Source organism: Stenella coeruleoalba (genome assembly GCF_951394435.1).
Source record: "Stenella coeruleoalba genome assembly, chromosome: 16".
Lineage (NCBI taxonomy): Eukaryota > Metazoa > Chordata > Mammalia > Artiodactyla > Delphinidae > Stenella > Stenella coeruleoalba.
The window spans coordinates 13,756,197-13,774,077 of NC_137162.1; the positions used below are offsets into that span (position 1 = coordinate 13,756,197).

The following is a 17,881-nucleotide window of genomic DNA, read 5'->3' on the forward strand; positions in this document are numbered from 1 at the left end:
TGAAACCCTAGGAAGAACTGACAAATTGGGCTGAAATTAAATTTTTTTTTTTTTTTTTTACAAGGTAAGACCTGTAGTTTCTTACAGTGCTGATGATACATCAATCCACACTGAAGTATATTACTTGGCCTTGTAATCAGCAAATATCATCATACCGTTTGCACTGTGCAGCAACATCTATGACACCAAAATAAATCAAGGCAGATACTGTAGCTTCTGCTCCTTTTGATATTTTCTAGGTCTTTTCTGGATAGTACTGGTTTTGTTTTTTTTTTTCCATCTGAGTGGTGTAATGCCTCAGAGTAGTGGTGGTGGAACAGAGTTGTGCTCCGGAGAAGAGATACTCTGATTTGTTTATTGTCAGGGAAGCTCACTTATCTTGAGTTCCACATTGAGTTAAATTGTATCAAACTTGGTTCCCCAAAATAATCTCTTTGAAAAGTTAGCCTTCCCCCAAACCATTTTTCCAGGAAAGACCCGTGGTTTCCTCTTTTTTTTTTTAAACCTGAGACTAATAAGAATTTTTTTAAAAAATTAATTTATTTTTGGCTGCGTTGGGTCTCCTTTGCTGTGTGCGGTTTTTTCTCTAGTTGCGGCGAGCGGGGGCCACTCTTCGTTGAGGTGCCCGGGCTTCTCATTGCGGTGCCTACTCTTGTTGTGGAGCACGGGCTCTAGGCGCACAGGCTCAGTAGTTGCAGCACGCGGGCCTGGCTGCTCCATGGCATGTGGGATCCTCCCGGACCAGGGCTCGAATCCATGTCCCCTGCATTGGCAGGTGGATTCTTAACCACTGCACCACCAGGGAAGCCCTCCTCTTTTCCTTTTATTACCAAGTTACTTGAGTACACGAATGCCCTTGACAGGAAGCATTAGATTTTGAACTTGGAGTCATGCATAGAAGCCAAGTTATCTGGCTTTCTGTGTGCCTTCTTCACAATAATACCTGCAAAATACAATCCACACGGTAGATGCCCAGTGTATGGGGGGCCCAGTACAGTGTCCACAGTGGTTTCCTTGGGCGTGCATTACAGCACATTTTATGACCAAAGAAAACCTAGTGTCATGGAATTGTATAGCCTTTGGGGTCAGGTAGATCTGAGTTTAAATCTGGCCTGCTACCTACCGGCTGTGAGAGTTTGGGTATGACCTTTCAGAGCTTCAGTCTCCTCATATTTAAAAGATGTAATAATGCCTTGCAGGGTTGGTGTGAGGTGTAAAGATGATGATTGTGAAGTGCTCAACACAGGATCACCTATAGTAGCTGTAGTACTATTACATTATTACTACACTAGCACTTCTGCCCTTCAGGGCTTGTCTGCCCTGTGCTCTGCTCCCTCCATTTTCTAATTGTGTGCACCTGAGTTTGTTATCTCACCTGCCTAAAATTAGTTCCTATCTGTAATATGGGGATGATAAAAGTATATACCTCCTGTGTTGTTGTGAGGAGTAAGTGAACTGAGGGTGGTAATGTTAATAATAATAGACATGAAGACGACTACTGACATTTATTGAAGCAGGACTCAGTGCTGGGCACTGTGCTAAGTTGTTTTTCTTTTTTTTTAAATGCATATTGTCTCATTTAATGCTCATTGCACAGAATTTGGAACATAATAAGTGCTTTATAAATATTAACTGCTATTGTTGTGTTTATCGTGAAGCCCTCAGAGTTGAAGAATTTCAGCTCTGCCAGTTTCTTCACATATCACTGTTCAGGGTCCCTGGTGAAACAGTTCCTCAATCAGGCATTTCTTATCTATGAAGTTAAGAAAGTACTACATGTGAACCCATCCCCCTTTCTTTTAAACCCTTTAGCCGCAGTTCCTCCCTTATCTCCCGCTCACTTAAAGAAATTATCTTCTCTGAAGACAGCAGCAGTGTGAAATAAGTCCCAGCTTCTCCAGAAAATGGTATTTGCTCACCTTGCTCATTTATTCCAGCATGTAAGCTGTCTGCATGCAGCTTTTCTCTCAATGACCTAAACCAGCTGGGTACTGTTGCCTCTTGATCGGCAGATCCTTATGCATCAGGTGCAGCCAGATGGGCCTAGAAAATACCCTCTTCTTCCCCTTTGTTTTTATTTGCTTAATTTGCCTTGAAAGGGAGTAAAGTTTCAGTGTTTAAATACTGTGCCTTTATTTCTGTGTATTGGTTTATTTATTTATCATTTAAGTTATTTATCATTTATCATTGGCTTCAAATCAGTTCAGCAAACATTTCCTAAACATCAGTTATTTGCAGGCTACTGTGTTGCAGGTATGGAATACAAATCTGAATATGGGAAGTGCTGTGCACTCTAGTGGTTACATGTACCACTAGGCTTTGGTATCATATCTAAGTTAAATCTTTTATCTATTTCTTGTTAGCTTAGAGAAGATACCTGCTCTAAGACTTTTTCCTCATATGCAAAAAAGGGATTGAGAATATTCATGTCATAGGATTGTTTTTAGGATTAAATGAGATAATCTATGGAAAGCAGTCATCGCTCTGTAAATGGTAGTCATAAATAAGGCACAGTCTCTTCCCAAACTGGAGGAAACGGACACAGAAAAGCAGTAATTTCCATGGAATATGGGAGGTGTACTAGGTTCATTCTGGCAGGGAGGAAAGAGACGGTTTAGGGAAGAAGGCGGCTTATGGAAGCCTTCCTGGAGAGGATGGGAGTTGAGTTTAGTTTTGAGGGTTGGGACAGAGTCATTCTGGTAAAGTAGGGCAAGGGGCGGTGTTTTCCTGGTGGTAGGGACAGCATGAGCAAAGGCACAGTGAAAGAAACATGGTATGTGCCAGAAACTGCAAGAAATTCAGTGTTATTAGGAACCCCAGGTCCTTGGGTTGGACTTCCCTGTAGGAGGGTCTGCTTTGAAGTGGGCTGGCCCTGTTTAGCCTTTCCTTGTTTAACTCCCCTCAGGCTGCCTTAGCAGGCTCCAGCTCCCTTTAGAAGGTGATGATGTGGTCTAAAGAATGCCAGCTCTTATTTAATTTGTTTAACTTCTGTTCTGAAAGGAAAGGTTATTTATGGGGAAACGGCATCTATCATTGAAGAAAAAGTCAAACGTGGACTTCAGAGCTTTCCTTACCAACCATGTGACCTTATACTATTATTTAACCTGTGTCTCAGATTCTTCATCTATACAAGTAAAAATTGTATAAAAATAGTATTTACCTCATCTGGGGCATTTCAGGATTAAATGGTATAGTAACGCATGTAAATTACTTGGAACAGTCCCTGGAACAAAGAAAAAGCTCAATAAACGTTAATACTGATATGTTAACTACTCCCGGAGTATTTCCATTCAGAAGAAGGCAGCATTTAACTGAGGGAAATGGTGGAATTTTTCAGCATAATGTCATTTGCCTGGAAACAGAGGTCGGTGAGAGAATTAGAAAAAGGTGATCCGGTTCTCTCAATCTTATCTTCTAGAGGACAGTTTAGTGCTGCTGCACATACTGTAGTTTCAAAGGGAAACACAGATCCTAAATAGTAATTCTGAACCACCCAGTGCTGTTCTCTCCCAGAATCAGAAGCTTTTAAAGCAGAAGTCCTGAGAACAAACTCACCCCACTGGGTAGAACCTTTTCCTCCTTCTTCCTCCTCTCCTCCCCCTCCTCCCCCTTGCTCTACTGGCTCCCTTTTTTTCTCTTCCTCCCTCCCCCCTTTCTTACTGTCTCTCTTAATTTCTTCCTCCCTCCCTCCTCCTTCTCCTTCCCTTTACCCTTCCTTCTTTACAAATTAGGTTTGCTTGGCTTGGAGAACAATGTGGGTTAGATTTCAAGCCCATGGCTAGGTGCCCTTGTGCACGACAACTTGTACAGCCATATGAGTCGGCCCTCATCCCCTTCTGAATTCTCCTATCTGAGCCCACTTAATGGTGATTGTTTTGTTTTACTTTTAATTGTGGTAAAATACACAGAACATAAAAATTTATCATTTTAACCATTTTTAAGTGTACAACTCAGTAGTATTAAGGATATTCATATTGTGTGCTGCCAATCTCCAGAAATTTTTCATCTTGCAAAACTGAAACTCTGTGCCCATTAAATAACTGCCCATTGCCCCCTCCTCCCAGCCACTGGTAACTACCATTTTACTTTCTGTCTCAATGAATTTGACCATTGTAGGTACTGCATATAAGAGGAATCATACAGTATTTGTCCTTTTGTGACTGGCTTATTTCACTTACCACAGTGTCCTCAAGTTTCATCCATATTGTAGCATGTGTCAGAATTTCCTTCCTTTTTAGGACTGAATAATATTCCACTGTATCTGTATACCACATTTTGTTTATCCATTCATCCTTTGGTAGATATTTGGATTGCTTCTACCTTTTGGCTGTTGTGAATAATGCTACTATGAGCATGAGTGTACAGATACCCCTTTGAGACACTGCTCTGGATTCTTTTGGGTATATACCCAGAATTGGAATTGCTGGATCATATGGTAATTCTATTTTTAATTTTTTTGTGGAACTGCCATATTGTTTCCTCAGTGGCTATAGCAATTACATTTCCATTAACAGTGCACAGGGGTTGCAGTTTCTCTTCATTCTTGCCCATACTTGTTTTCTGGTTTTTTTGGTGGTAACCATACTAATGAGAGAGGTGGTATCTCATTGTAGTTTTGATTTGCATTTCCCTAATGATTAGTGATATTGAGTATCTTTTCATGTGCTTATTGGTCATTTGCATATCTTCTTTGGAGAAATGCCTATCAGATCTTTTGGCCATTTTTGAATTGGGTTTTTTGTTTTGTTGTTGTTGTTGCCTGAGTTTTAGATGTTCTCTATATATTTCTGGATATTAATCTCCTATATGAGATTTGCACATACTTTCTCCCATTCTATGGGTTGCTGTTGATACCATCTTTTGATATGCAGAATTTTAAATTTTTCATGAAGTCCAATTTGTCTATTTTTTCTTTTTTTACCTATGCCTTTGATGTCATATCTATTGCCAAATCCAATGTTGTAAGGTTTTTGTCATGTTTTCTTCTAAGAGTTTTATAGTTTCAGGCCTTACATTTAGGTCTCTGATCCTTTTTTTTTTTGGCCGCATGGCAAGCAGGATCTTAGTTCCCTGACCAGGGATTGAACACGCACCCCCTGCAGTGGAAGCACGGAGTCTTAACCACTGGACCGCCAGGGAAGTCCCTAGGTCTCTGATCCATTTTGAGTTGATTTTTGTATATGGTGTTAGTTAAGAGTCAAATTTCATTCTTTTGCATGCGGATATCCAATTTTTGCAGCACCATTTGTTGAAAAGACTGTCCTTTCCTCATTGAACGGTCTTTGGCACCCTTGTCAAAAATCGTTTGACCATGTATGGAAGAGTTTATTTCTGAGCTTTCTGTTCTGTTCCATTGTTCTATATGTCTGTCTTTATGCCAGTACCACACTCTTTTGATTATTGTAGATTTGTAGTAAATTTTGAAATCAGTAAGTGTGAATCCTCCAGTTTTGTTCTTTTTCAAGATTGTTCTGCTTTTTGGGGTCCCTTGAGATTCTTGATAGGACTGCCTTGAATCTGTAGATCGCTTTGGGTAGTACTAACATTTTAACAGTTATTAAGTCTTCCAATTCATGATAATGGGATTTGTTTCCATTTATGTAAGTCTTTTTAAATTTCTTTCAGCAACGTTTTGTAGTTTTCATTATCACTTTCTTGGTTAAATCAATTCCTAAGTATTTTATTATTTTTGATACTAGTGTAAATGGAATTGTTTTTGTAATTTCCTTTTCAGATTATTCGTTGTTAGTGTATAGAAATGCAACTGATTTTTGTGTATTTACTTTGTATTTTGCTACTTTCTGAATTTATTTATTATAGTCATCCCTCTGTATCCTTGGGGGATTGGTTCCAGGAGCCCCCATAACAAAATCCAGGGATGCTCAAATCCTTTATATAAAAAAGCATTAGTACAATAAATACAGTTGGCTCTCGACAGGTTTCCCATCTGTAGGTTTAAACAAGTGTAGATAGAATTTGGACCCATGGTTGGGTGAAATCTGTGGATGTAAAACCTGCAGGTACAGAGGGCCAACTGTAGTTTTAACCATTTTTTGTGGAATCTTCAAGGTTTTCTTCATATAAGATCATATTATCTCCAAACAGTGATAATTTTACTTCTTCCTTTCCAATTTGGATGCCTTTTATTTCTTTTTCTTTCCTAATTGGTTTGGCTAGAACTTGTTATACTATTTTGACTAGAATTGGTGAAAGTGGGCATCCTTGCCTTGTTGGCTGATCTTAGAGGAAAAGCTTTCAATCTTTCACCATTGAGTAATGTTCACCATGGGTTTTTCATTTATGGCTTTTATATTGTTGAGGTCATTTCCTTCTATTCCTAGCTTTCTAAGTATTTTTCTCATGAAAGAGTGTTGAATTTTGTCAGTGCTTTTTCTGTACCAATTGAGATGATCATGTGGGTTTGTTTGTTTGTTTCTTCATTCTGTTAATGTGGTGTATAATATTGACTGGTTTTTGTATGTTGAACCATCCCTGCGTTGCAACAACAAATCCCACTTGGTCACGGTCTCTGTGCCGAGGGTCAGACGGTATGCAAGCTGCTCCTGGCGCGTGGCTACCTGCCATTGGGGGTGGGAGATGGGTAGTTGCTATTGTGCTAAGAGCTGAAATTGACTAAAATCACCTCAATTCACAGTCCAGTCCTTCTGCTGGAAGTTGCAAACCTTCAGTAGACTCCAGAGTTCCAAAATAGTTATATCAGACAGATTTTGCCAGTGCGATTGTTGTCTAGGTGGGGAGACAGATTCCTTGTGCTTTCTACTCCTCCATCTTCCTCAGGTCCTCCTCATTTTCTTAATAGTCATTCAAAGAAGGACCTTTTTAATTTTGATGAAGTTCAATTTATCAGTCTTTTCTTTTACGGCTTGCCCTTTATGTGTTCTGTCTAAAATTTTTGCATATCACGAGATCACAAAGATTTTGTGATTTCTTTTAGAAGTTTTATAAGTTTAGTTCTTACATTTAAGTCTGTTATCCATTTTGAGTTAATTTTGTTTTATGGTATGAAGTAAGGGTTGAGAGGTTCTTTTTTTTTTTGCATATGATTATCCAATTGTTCTACTAATATTTCTTGAAAAGACTGTCTGTTACTCATCGAATTACCTTTGCACCTTTGTTGAAAATCAACTGATGTATATATGGTCTTTTTCTAAAAAAAAAAAAGAGACCCGGGATGGGTGACCCAGTGAGGGAAGCACACCCAGGACACTTGGAGCCTATCCCTGCAACTCTCTCTCTACAAATATTTCTTGAAAAGACTGTGTGTTACTCATCGAATTACCTTTGCACCTTTGTTGAAAATCAATTGATGTATATATGGTCTTTTTCTAGACTCTCTTCTGTTCCATTAGTCTATATCTGTCTATCTTTAAATCAATACCACAGTGCTTTGATTGCTGTAGCTTTGTATTGTCTTGAAGTCAGGTAGGGTAAGTCTTCCCACTTTGTTATTTTTCAAAACTGTATTGGCTATTCTAGGTCCTTTGCATTTCCATGTAAATTCTTGGACTCTGAGCTCTTTGGATACAGGAAGTATGTACAGATCTTTTAGTGTCACCCCGCAGTACCTGCTAAGGTACTTTTCTATATTTGTTGATTGGTCAGTTAATAAGAACTGATGGAATCAGTAGGATTAACTTATTGAACCCTAGAATCTTAGAGCTAGAAGAGGACTTATAGGGACACTAAGATGAAGATGAAGCCCAACTATCTCATCTTTGAGCCACCTATTCCTAAATTAGGCACTGGCCTTACTTCTGTTGGTGGGTCTGTGGAGCTCTACTTATGTGCCAGATATAAGATTTCATTTTGCCTTTACAACCAGGACTCATCAATAATGTGTCGGATCACAGGGATACATAGAGTAATGGGACATGGTACTTACATGTGAGATGTTCATGGTCTGTTGGGACCTACTTTTGTATGCCTCACTGAAAGCGCCCCAGACAAGGTCCCTGATGTGTGTGTGGTCCAGGAAATATGCCTAAAAGTAGACTTTAGGCATCTATGTTTTAGTGGCAGACCTAAGGCAAGTCAGCACCTGAGTGAATTTGATCAAAGACTATCTTCAGAGGCACAGGCAGCAACGCCAATGATAAAATTCTTGCAAAGTAAACAGCCTATACATTACAGATGCTACCATCCGCACACCTGTATTAGAGGACTTGCTGAGTACAGACATTTTGACTTCTTAATGGATGACCATGAAATTGACAAATTAGGAGGGGGGAAGAAAATTGCATCTTTGAGAGCTTATGGTTCATCATTCTACTGAAATGACTCAGCTTCTTTCCTTTAAGCTATAATTTCAGTTTCTTTTTCTAATGGACACATTGATTTTTTGTGCTTATTTCTAACCTTATGGCCTACTGAAAATTTCCTTAAAAGGAAATAGAGAAGTTAGGAGGTGTAATTTGAAAAAATAGCTTTTAGGTGAAGTAACTCTATCAATATTAAGATGTAGTCAATGCTTTATAGTGGAACATTTCTAGACTTTAATCACCTGTAAATAAATGCTAACATTTTGCTATGATAAAGGAAATTTTTCATTCCTTTTAAGTACTTTTGTCCATAATTGTTAAACTAAAGCAAACGTTGATTTCATTGGAAAGCATTAAAATGTTTCCTTTATCAGACAAAATGTTTTTCTAAAATTTTGTATTTAGACTTTAAATAAACAAAATTAGATTAATAATATAATGAATTTCTATGAAGTTAGCTCGAGAACTAGAAATTAGTAGTAAAACCACTGTCTATGTGTTCTTCCTTATTCCATTTTTCTGTTACTAGTAGTAATTACCATTGTCTATGTGTTCTTCCTTATTCCATTTTCTGCCTCTTTTTCAGAGGTAACCACTTTCCTAAATTTTGTGTTTATCATTACCTTGCTTTTAAGTTGTGAAATATGAAATATATATTTGTCTAAGCAATAAATATATATTTGCCTAAACAATATATTGTTTAGTTTTGCATGTATTTGAACTTTATAAAATGATACATCATATCTTCCGGAATTTGCTTTTTTTCCACTCCATAGTCATGATTTTCATTTATTTTTATTGCCTTGTAATATTCTATTGTGTGACTGTGTCACATTTTAACATTTTATCTGTTATCCTGTCGATTGTCATTTATGTTGTTCCCAGATTTTTGCTATTTTGAATACTGATGCTATGAATATTCTTGAACATGTCTCCTGATGTGCATGTACAGTACTTTCTTTCAGCTGTATATGTAGGAGTAAAATTGTTGAATTATAAGGTATGTCAATGTTCAGCTTTGCAAGTTACTGTCAATTTATTTTCCAAAGTGATATGGCAATTTAGAATTATATACCCACATATAGGTGATTCCATTGTCCATCTATTGTCAATTCTGCTATAATACAACACTTGTGTCGTAAAAGTCACCATGCTATGCATAATCACCTAATAAAAACCACAGGGCTTATGGGAATAATGGAGTTGGGGGAAAATGCTCAAAAGTTTTGTTAGTGGCACGTAAAAACAGTAGCACAGTTTCATACATCTTAAATACTTGAGAAATATATAAATATTACAATAAATATAACACTTTACCTTGAAAAAGACCTGAAGTTTCCTTGTGCAAGTGGGTTTCTGGAAGGGCGGCAGCTTGTGAGTTACTGTGTAGTGATGGAAGGAAGGTTATCTGAAATTGGATGGAACATTGCAGCACCAAATGTGGTTGGGTATGGCTCATGATACTGGTGAACTGAGGTATTGATAGATATTAGAGATGTGTGTGTAATGTATATTCCTATGTGGCTTGGTTCAGCTGGATACAGTTTTCTGCCTTTGTCAGGATGAAATTGTGCATAATCAAATGCAAAATTCATGTTATGCTCAAATTGTTCATTAATATATTAATTTCATCGGAACAGATTCACATTTTCATGACAAATATTATAGCAGATCTGACAGTACTCCACAACTTGGTACTGTCAGTTTTTTATTTCTGCTAACCAAAAAAGTATAAAATTATTTCTCATGTGGTCTTTACTCTCATTTCTCTGATTCTAGTAAGATTGAGCATCTCTCTCATTTTTTCATTGGCCAAATGTGTTTATTTTTCAGTACCTGCGTATTCTTTTTTTTTTTTTTTTTTTTGTGGTACGCGGGCCTCTCACTGTTGGGGCCTCTCCCGTTGCGGAGCACAGGCCCCAGACGCGCAGGCTCAGCGGCCATGGCTCACGGGCCCAGCCGCTCCGCAGCATGTGGGATCCTCCCGGACCGGGGCACGAACCCGTGTCCCCTGCATCGGCAGGCAGACTCTCAACCACTGCACCACCAGGGAAGCCCCTCAACTTTGTTTTTGAAGAGTATTTTTAGCGGGTATAGAATTCTAGGATGGCAGTTATATCTTTCAGCACTTTAAAAATGTTATTTAATAGTCTTCTGACTTCCATAGCTTTTGTTGAGAATCCATCAGTCCTTCAATAGTTGCTCTCTGCCAAGGCAAAGCCTCTTGCCCTGTGGATTCACAGCTTCTTTCCATGAACCTAGATACGGTAGATACCTCATGGGGGAAAAGGCTGCAGAACATCAGTTGACTTCTCCACAGTTCTCTCCTCTCTGGAATCTTAGTAGCTTGGTCCTAGTTTCTATCCTCTGCCCTTTCTAACCTAGGGATTGTAATGGCTTCCCACTCTTGCTAGTCCCAGGATGATTCTTTGTACCACACTGGTTCCCTGAACTCTGCCTAAACTTTGTAAACAGTCCTTCATTCAACTTTCTTCAGTTACTCTTCTTAGGTGTGACATCTGTTTCCTGCTGGGCTACATATACAGCAAGTTTCTAATGTGGGATTTCTGATGTCTTTTAATATACTAATGTGTCTAATGAGTTTTCCAGAAAGGTCTTAAAATACATATCTTTTTGAGTGTTTCAGGATTGTGTTTCTCAGAGCCTTATCTTTAGAAATACTGTTACATGAATGTGAACCTAATGCTAAAGGGCTGAGGTTTCTTGAAATCTACAAACAGAGGTCAACAGAAGGCTCCCAACCTGGCTAATGAGGGACCTGATGTCTCAGTCATTATCCCTCTTGTCAGTTTTTCCTCAGAGACTTGCTACTTTAGTTAAGATTTCAAAGTACAAATCTCTCACTTTTGTAAATTATACAATCTTTCTGAGCTTGTTTCCTTATCTGTAAAATGGATATATACTTATCTATCTTATCAATCTTTTAGCTAGATTAAAGGAAATAATGCATTTCATTCATGGGGCATACTCAATAAGTATTAGTGTTCTCCCCCTTCCTGCAGTATCCCCTCCTAATGAAAACCAAATGAAGTCATTTAAGGAAGATGTAGTATAGATTCTTTTCTGAGTCCTCAAGTAGAATTTCAGTGGAAATATGAAATTGACTGTAAAATTGTTGACCCATATCTTTTTTTTACATCTTTATTGGAGTATAATTGCTTTACAATGGTGTGTTAGTTTCTGCTTTATAACAAAGTGAATCAGTTATACATATACATAAGTTCCCATATCTCTTCCCTCTTGCGTCTCCTTCCCCCCCACCCTCCCTATCCCACCCCTCTAGGTGGTCACAAGGCACCAAGCTGATCTCCCTGTGACCCATATCTTTTAATGCTCAATTCTATGTTAAAGAATTTTATCTTGAAACTCGCTTTTGGTTTATTTTGTGAATTGTACTTCTTCCATATACAACTTGAGTACATTAACTTTTAGTTAGTTAAAAATAAACTATAGCATCAATATTATTATAATGTAGTTTTATTGAAGTATTTTAAGTTTAGGGAGAAGGTGATTTGGACTTTTATTTTTTTGCAAGTTGTTCTTTTCTTCTTTTGGGCATGCAGAGTTAGTGATCTAATAAATACAGTTGATGATTCCTCCAAAGTGGAGTCTTGTCCACCTAAATCATAATTTTAAAGATTTCCATGATTGCTCCATAGTGCCTGATTGCTCCAAATATCTAGTTATCCTTTCTCCCAAAGTCAAACTTGCCAGTGAAAAACGTGTTTTCCTTAAGTACCCAGATAGAGTTGTTCTTCACACCCATAATAGCACTGACAAGATCAGAAATTACATGACATTCTGAGTCTTTCCACTTTAGCCCCATTGTCTTCTGTCAGATGCATACTCTTTAGAATCTAATTTCCTTTAATATCTCTTTCTGATCAGCCAGTGGGGAAAAGCTGACATCCTTCCCCACTTTCCGAAAATCCTTTTGAAACTCATGACTCTTTTGCCAATTAGCGAAACTTATTCCTAGAGGTGAGGCATTTTATCTTTTTAACTGCATTTCTTCTTGAACTTCTGTAAAGGCTTTTGTGCTGGAGGAGCTTGAAATCTAATATGAAAAAATAAAATGAGAGGTACTGAGGTGTAAGTGTACCAACGAAAGCCCTTTAACTTTTCTTTCATATGACCCAGTAAGCTTAGTAATTTTTCACCTTTCATGAAATTATGGTTTGCATATATTTATTTCTGTACAGTTTTTTTGGGCAAGCTTGAGAATTTCTGTTCCAGTATATTTAATTTGTGTTGGTATTATCAGGTCGTGGGTTTGGGATTGGAGTAGGTAGGTGAGCGAATTTTTGGAGGAGGAGTGACAGTCTTCCCAATAAACTCTTAGGAAAAAGAGAAAAAGTTGAAGCAAAGCAAACTTGGGCCTTAGATCAGCAATGTAAGGATGCAAATCAATTCACTTCTTTCTGTCCTTGCTGTCACTTTTCTAAGTTAGACAGCCATCACTTCCCCTTGTAACTGGTTTCTCTACCTTCAGTCTTGGTCCCTTTAATCTGTTTTCAAGATACCCAAAGTTATCTTCCTAAAATACAAATCATCATGTTAGTCTCTTGCTTAAAATCCTTCAGTGTCTCTCCATTGCTCTCAGAAAAAAGTCTTCAGTTTTTAAACATGACGTATGCAGTCTTAATCGTCTGGCTCCCTGTCTGTCTTATCTCCAGTTACTCCTCTCTTACAAGATTGTTCTAGTAATACTGATTATTATTACTGTTGCTGTAATTGTTGTTTGTCATGTGCTTCCAACTCTTCTCTGACCCATTCTTTTCTTTTCTAACCAATATTTATTCATTTTTAGGTCCCAGCTGAGCCATTACTGCCTGTGTCTTCCCTGACCATCCCCCTCCAAGTGGAGTTTAGGTTCCCTTTTAATGTGCCTCCCCTAGAGCCTTCCCATCACAATGCATATCACATTGTGTGATGATTGCATCTGATTATTAGCTTGCATCTCCCACTAGATTGGAAGTTCCATGAGGGATCAAGCCATGCTTGTCTTGGTCATTTTTGCATCCTCAATGGTTAGCAGAATGCCTGGCATGAAGAAGGTGCCCAGAATTTATTTGATAAATAATTGAACAAATGAAGGAGCTTTAATTTATATGATAGACTGACCCAGAGCCTTTACCATCTCAAATGCACAAGTTATGCTGTGATTTGTACTGGGATCACTGTAGGACCCAGGAAATGGAATTCAGGGTAGGAATGGACAGCTCTGACTCATCAGACCTGAAACCTGGAGAGCCTCTATATGGCTTGTGAAGTAGTGGCTCTCAGGATGCAGAGTATCTACAACAAAACAATGCAGATATCTGAATATTATGTTGAAACTCTGAGGCAAGGAGATCCTAGAACATTTCTACCAATCAGGAGAAAGGTAAGTGAAAAATAATAGAACAGTTTCCATTTCTACTAATTTAAGATGTATAAAATTCAGTTAATTATGCCTATATTGTTTTATTTTAGAAAATACAAAAGATCTTTTTCTTCATAAGACCTTTTCTTTTTTTTTTTTTTTTTTTTTTTGCGGTACGTGGGCCTCTCACTGTTGTGGCCTCTTGCGCTGCGGAGCATAGGCTCCAGACGCGCAGGCTCAGCGGCCATGGCTCACGGGCCCAGCTGCTCCGCGGCATGTGGGATCTTCCCGGATCGGGGCACAAACCCGTGTCCCCTGCATCAGCAGGCGGACTCCCAACCACTGCGCCACCAGGGAAGCCCAAGACCGTATTTTTTTCAACCCCAAATGCCCTGGAGGTGTTGAGGAATTGAACCCATGGAAGACTTTTGTATTTCCTGATTGCTCCCTTTGAGAGCCTTAGCTTTGACCAGGATGATTCCAGGCTGTAGCAGTGCTTTCTGCCCATCCTCCCTGCAGACACGGGAGTGCAGTGCAAAAGCAGGTTTATTTTTTCCTGTACTTCTTTATTTCTCCCAAGGTGTCGTAAAAAGTTCTATTCCTGTCTTGCCAACTATTGCACTTCCTGTTCCTATTCTCAGTTCCCTATTCTTCTAAACATCCCTGGTAGAAATGGTACAAATGACTGAGATTGAAATCCTCATAGTTCCTCCAAGCAACACAAAAATAAGTTTACATGTAGCAGAATTGTACAAGAGGACCAAAGATTTGTGGTGGTATCACTGAAATAACAGTAATTCTTAATTTTTTGGAAGTTGTGTTTCATTTGAGAACCTGATGAATGTTATAGATCCTTTTCTCAGAAATACATACATACATACATACATACGTACAATTGTACATACAAGTTCAGAGGGTTCATGAACTATAGGTTAAGGGCCTCTGATAGAATACGTTTACGGAACTCTCCTAAGTTATAAGATTTAGGTACTGGAGGGTGAGGAGTATTAGAGATTCTCACGCCTATGAATTTGTTATTAAAAATGAATGAAATTTGTTATTAAAAATGTTATTAATTTATGATACTGTGTCAGCACAAAGTCTATTAGGGATTGCCAAGGAGGATCATCTGGTGTTTGCTAAGAGTGGTTTGAGACCATTAGCTTTTTAATGAAAGTACACGGATGTACAATTAGAAAAACGAGAATTAGCTGAAGTTAGCTAAAAGGAGGGAAACTGTGTGCTTTAAACTAATATTTTCAAAATGCCAGGATTTGGGCTTCCCTGGTGGTGCAGTGGTTGAGAGTCCACCTGTCGATGCAGGGGACACGGGTTTGTGCCCCGGTCTGGGAAGATCCCAAATGCTGTGGAGCGGCTGGGCCCGTGCGCCATGGTCGCTGAGCCTGCGCGTCTGGAGCCTGTGCTCCGCAACGGGAGAGGCCACAACAGTGAGAGGCCCGCTTACTGCAAAAAAAAAAAAAAAAAAAAAAATGCCAGGACTTAAAAAAAAACCCGAACAAATCACTGTCCCCTCCCCCACCTTGTGCTGCCTCCGCCCTTTCCCCTCTCCAAAAATTCTGATATATTCAGCAGTGGCTGGAGGGGTCCTGGGCTATGGGCAGGTAGAGTTCTACTTATAGGAATCTCGGGAGAGGGACAGTGACTAGGGGGTACTAATGCTATCCCAAGGGTCATGACCAGGTGCAAAAGCTACCCCTTAAGCTGGCAGGGGTAGAGTGGATCTCTGGTGCTCATCTGAAGGAGACAGGATTAAGGAACACAGATTGGGACCTGAGAGGGGTTACTGAGTTGTCTTCTGGCCAGTGACTCTCAGGGTCTATGTCAGGGAGATAAAATTTAAAGTAAGTTCAGAGAAGTTGCAGGACTACTGAGAACTTGGCATTACCCTTATCTTGGTGTTAGTAGGTTCCAGATGTTAGGGTAGTCAATGAAATGCAAAAGTCGAGCAGCTTTTCTTCTGCTTACCTGCAAATTTTCTTCTCTCCTCCAATTTGCGTGACATTTTGGAAGTATATTTTAATATGGTAGTTAAATGGCTCAGCCATTTACCAGCTGTGTGACCATTGCAAGTTATCTAGCTGCTCAGCTTGTCATCTATAAAATGGAGACAATAATAGTACATACTTCATAGGGTTACTGTGAAAATTAAATGAAATAATGGATGTAAGGTATTTAGTATAGCACTTGTTGCCTAGTGAGCAGCTAATAAATGTTCACCATGTTTTTAGTTGTTTGGGCATCTACACTTCCCTACTAGGCTGACTATGAACTTCCGAAAGTGAGGATTTGTCCTGATGTATCCTACTTTTACTATAGAACTTACGTAAAATAGGCTTTTAGAAATATTTTTTTGAATGAATGAATGGAGGAATGAATGAGAGAATGAATGAAGTTGGTTGAAAAATAGGTGTTTTGAATTAACTTGGACAGGTGTCTTCAGGCTTTCCATATGTACACTAGATCCTGTGACTGGACTGTTCCTTCCCTTGTCTTTGCATGGCTGCTGACCATTTCTCATCTTTTAGCTGTCACCTTGGTGTAACCTCTTTAGAAAGACCTTTTATAATGACCAATATCCAAATGAGCTTCCTTGTCCCTGGACCCACTGGTTACATTTCCTACCACTACCCTTTGTTTATAGCATTTATATTTTATAATTTATACTATAAAATACATAATTATATAGTTATTCAGTTTTTAAATTTGTTTTTTGTCTCTTTTCCACTACACAATAAACTATGACAACAGAGAACTATTTTCTTCATTAATCCACGGAGGGACAACATTGTCTAATGGGCAGAACTAGGATTTGAACCCATGCAGTCTGACTCCAGGGCCTGTCTGCTTTCAAATCCTGGCTTTGTCATGTATTAGCTATGTGACCTAAGACAAGTTGTTTAACCTCTGATCTTAGTTTTCTCATCTTCAAATTGGGGATAATAATTATACCTTCCTCACTGATACTGCCCTTTAGACCCAGGCAACTAAGGCTCCTGCCCTGGACCTTGTGCTTTAGAAGATAACTTTCTTCTGGCTATGTCTCACCCCATGGGCAAGCAGTTCAATTCCTGTATCTGCCTCTTCTAGACCATACTTCTGATACTTGAGATCCCAGGACTCCCTACCCAAATAGCTCTGAGCAAGCTTCCAGAGCTAGCTGGGCTTTTCCCCAGGTCCATCCTCCCAAAGCTAGTCTGTGTCTCTGATGTGTGTACCCAGAGACCTTATGGTAGGTAACTAAGGATCTGCTGTGTGTAGAGTGGGAAGGTGGACACAGCTTGGATGTTTGGGTCAAGGTGTCTACACCAATTGATGCAAGGCTCCTTGTGTGACGAAAGATATGCTGTAGGTGGGGAGAGAAGGGAGATAGGCTAGAGTCCTCTATTTTACCCTTGCTTCTCTAACCTGGCAAATGTTAGAGACAGGCCAGTACCTCCTGTGAGGATTAAATGAGACGTTACATGTAAAGCCTTTAGAAAATGCCTAATATACCATAAAGTGCTCAATAAATATTAGCTATTATTATTATATCTCCGTTGGCTTAGCACAGGGCCTGGTTTATAATAGGTATTTAGTAAGTTATTTTTTGAATGAATGAATAGATGAATGATTGAACTATTAACAACTCGGTAATTGGGGTACTTTCTTGGTTCTCTTGTTAGGTAAAATCAGCTGTGTATTTGAACTAAAGCTTTCTTCATTTATTGTAGTCATGATTAGTTGAAAGTAAGAAATTCTGGCTTGATATTCATAGTTAACTATTAATTGCAAACTTCTTATCAGGAAAAAGATCTTAGGTGTTAATTTCACAGAATGATAGTTCTCAGAAAGGGCCTGCCTCTTATTTAAGCTAACAAATTATTATCTTTCACAAGAAAAACAGGAGGGATTTGAATTTATGTACTATTAGATGTGTTCCCTTGTTAGCTCAAATACATTTGCAATGACGTGTACAACAGTAGGATTGACAAGAGGTTTCTAGACCTCAGGACAACTCCAGTGGTTTTCTGGCAGCATGGAAGACCTTAGCATACAAAAGAAGGATCTGATGCTCAATTTCAGTAAATCTGGAGTAGTGAGCTGAGAGCCAAGAGGGGAACTTCACTTCCACACCAAACTCTTGCATCCACTCAGGGTGCTGCAGATAGTGGACCTGATGTCAAGGACTTGAGCTGCCCATTCCCTCCCACAGAGA

General features: G+C 38.9%; 1 protein-coding gene across 4 annotated transcripts in view; it reads left to right on the top strand.

Moving 5' to 3' along the window:
• The window catches only part of SHTN1 (shootin 1), a gene marked incomplete at its 3' end in the record, with an annotated part of 157,797 nt that overhangs the window by 23,459 nt on the left and 116,457 nt on the right, over positions 1-17,881 (top strand). Inside the window, exon 2 of one of the 4 annotated variants that reach the window (XM_079899744.1) lies at positions 13,111-13,686. The exons of 2 other annotated variants lie outside the window; for them this stretch is intronic. Of the gene's footprint in view, positions 1-11,821; positions 13,687-17,881 lie in introns of those variants that run through there. One more of the 4 variants, XM_079899746.1, reaches the window with a different exon arrangement.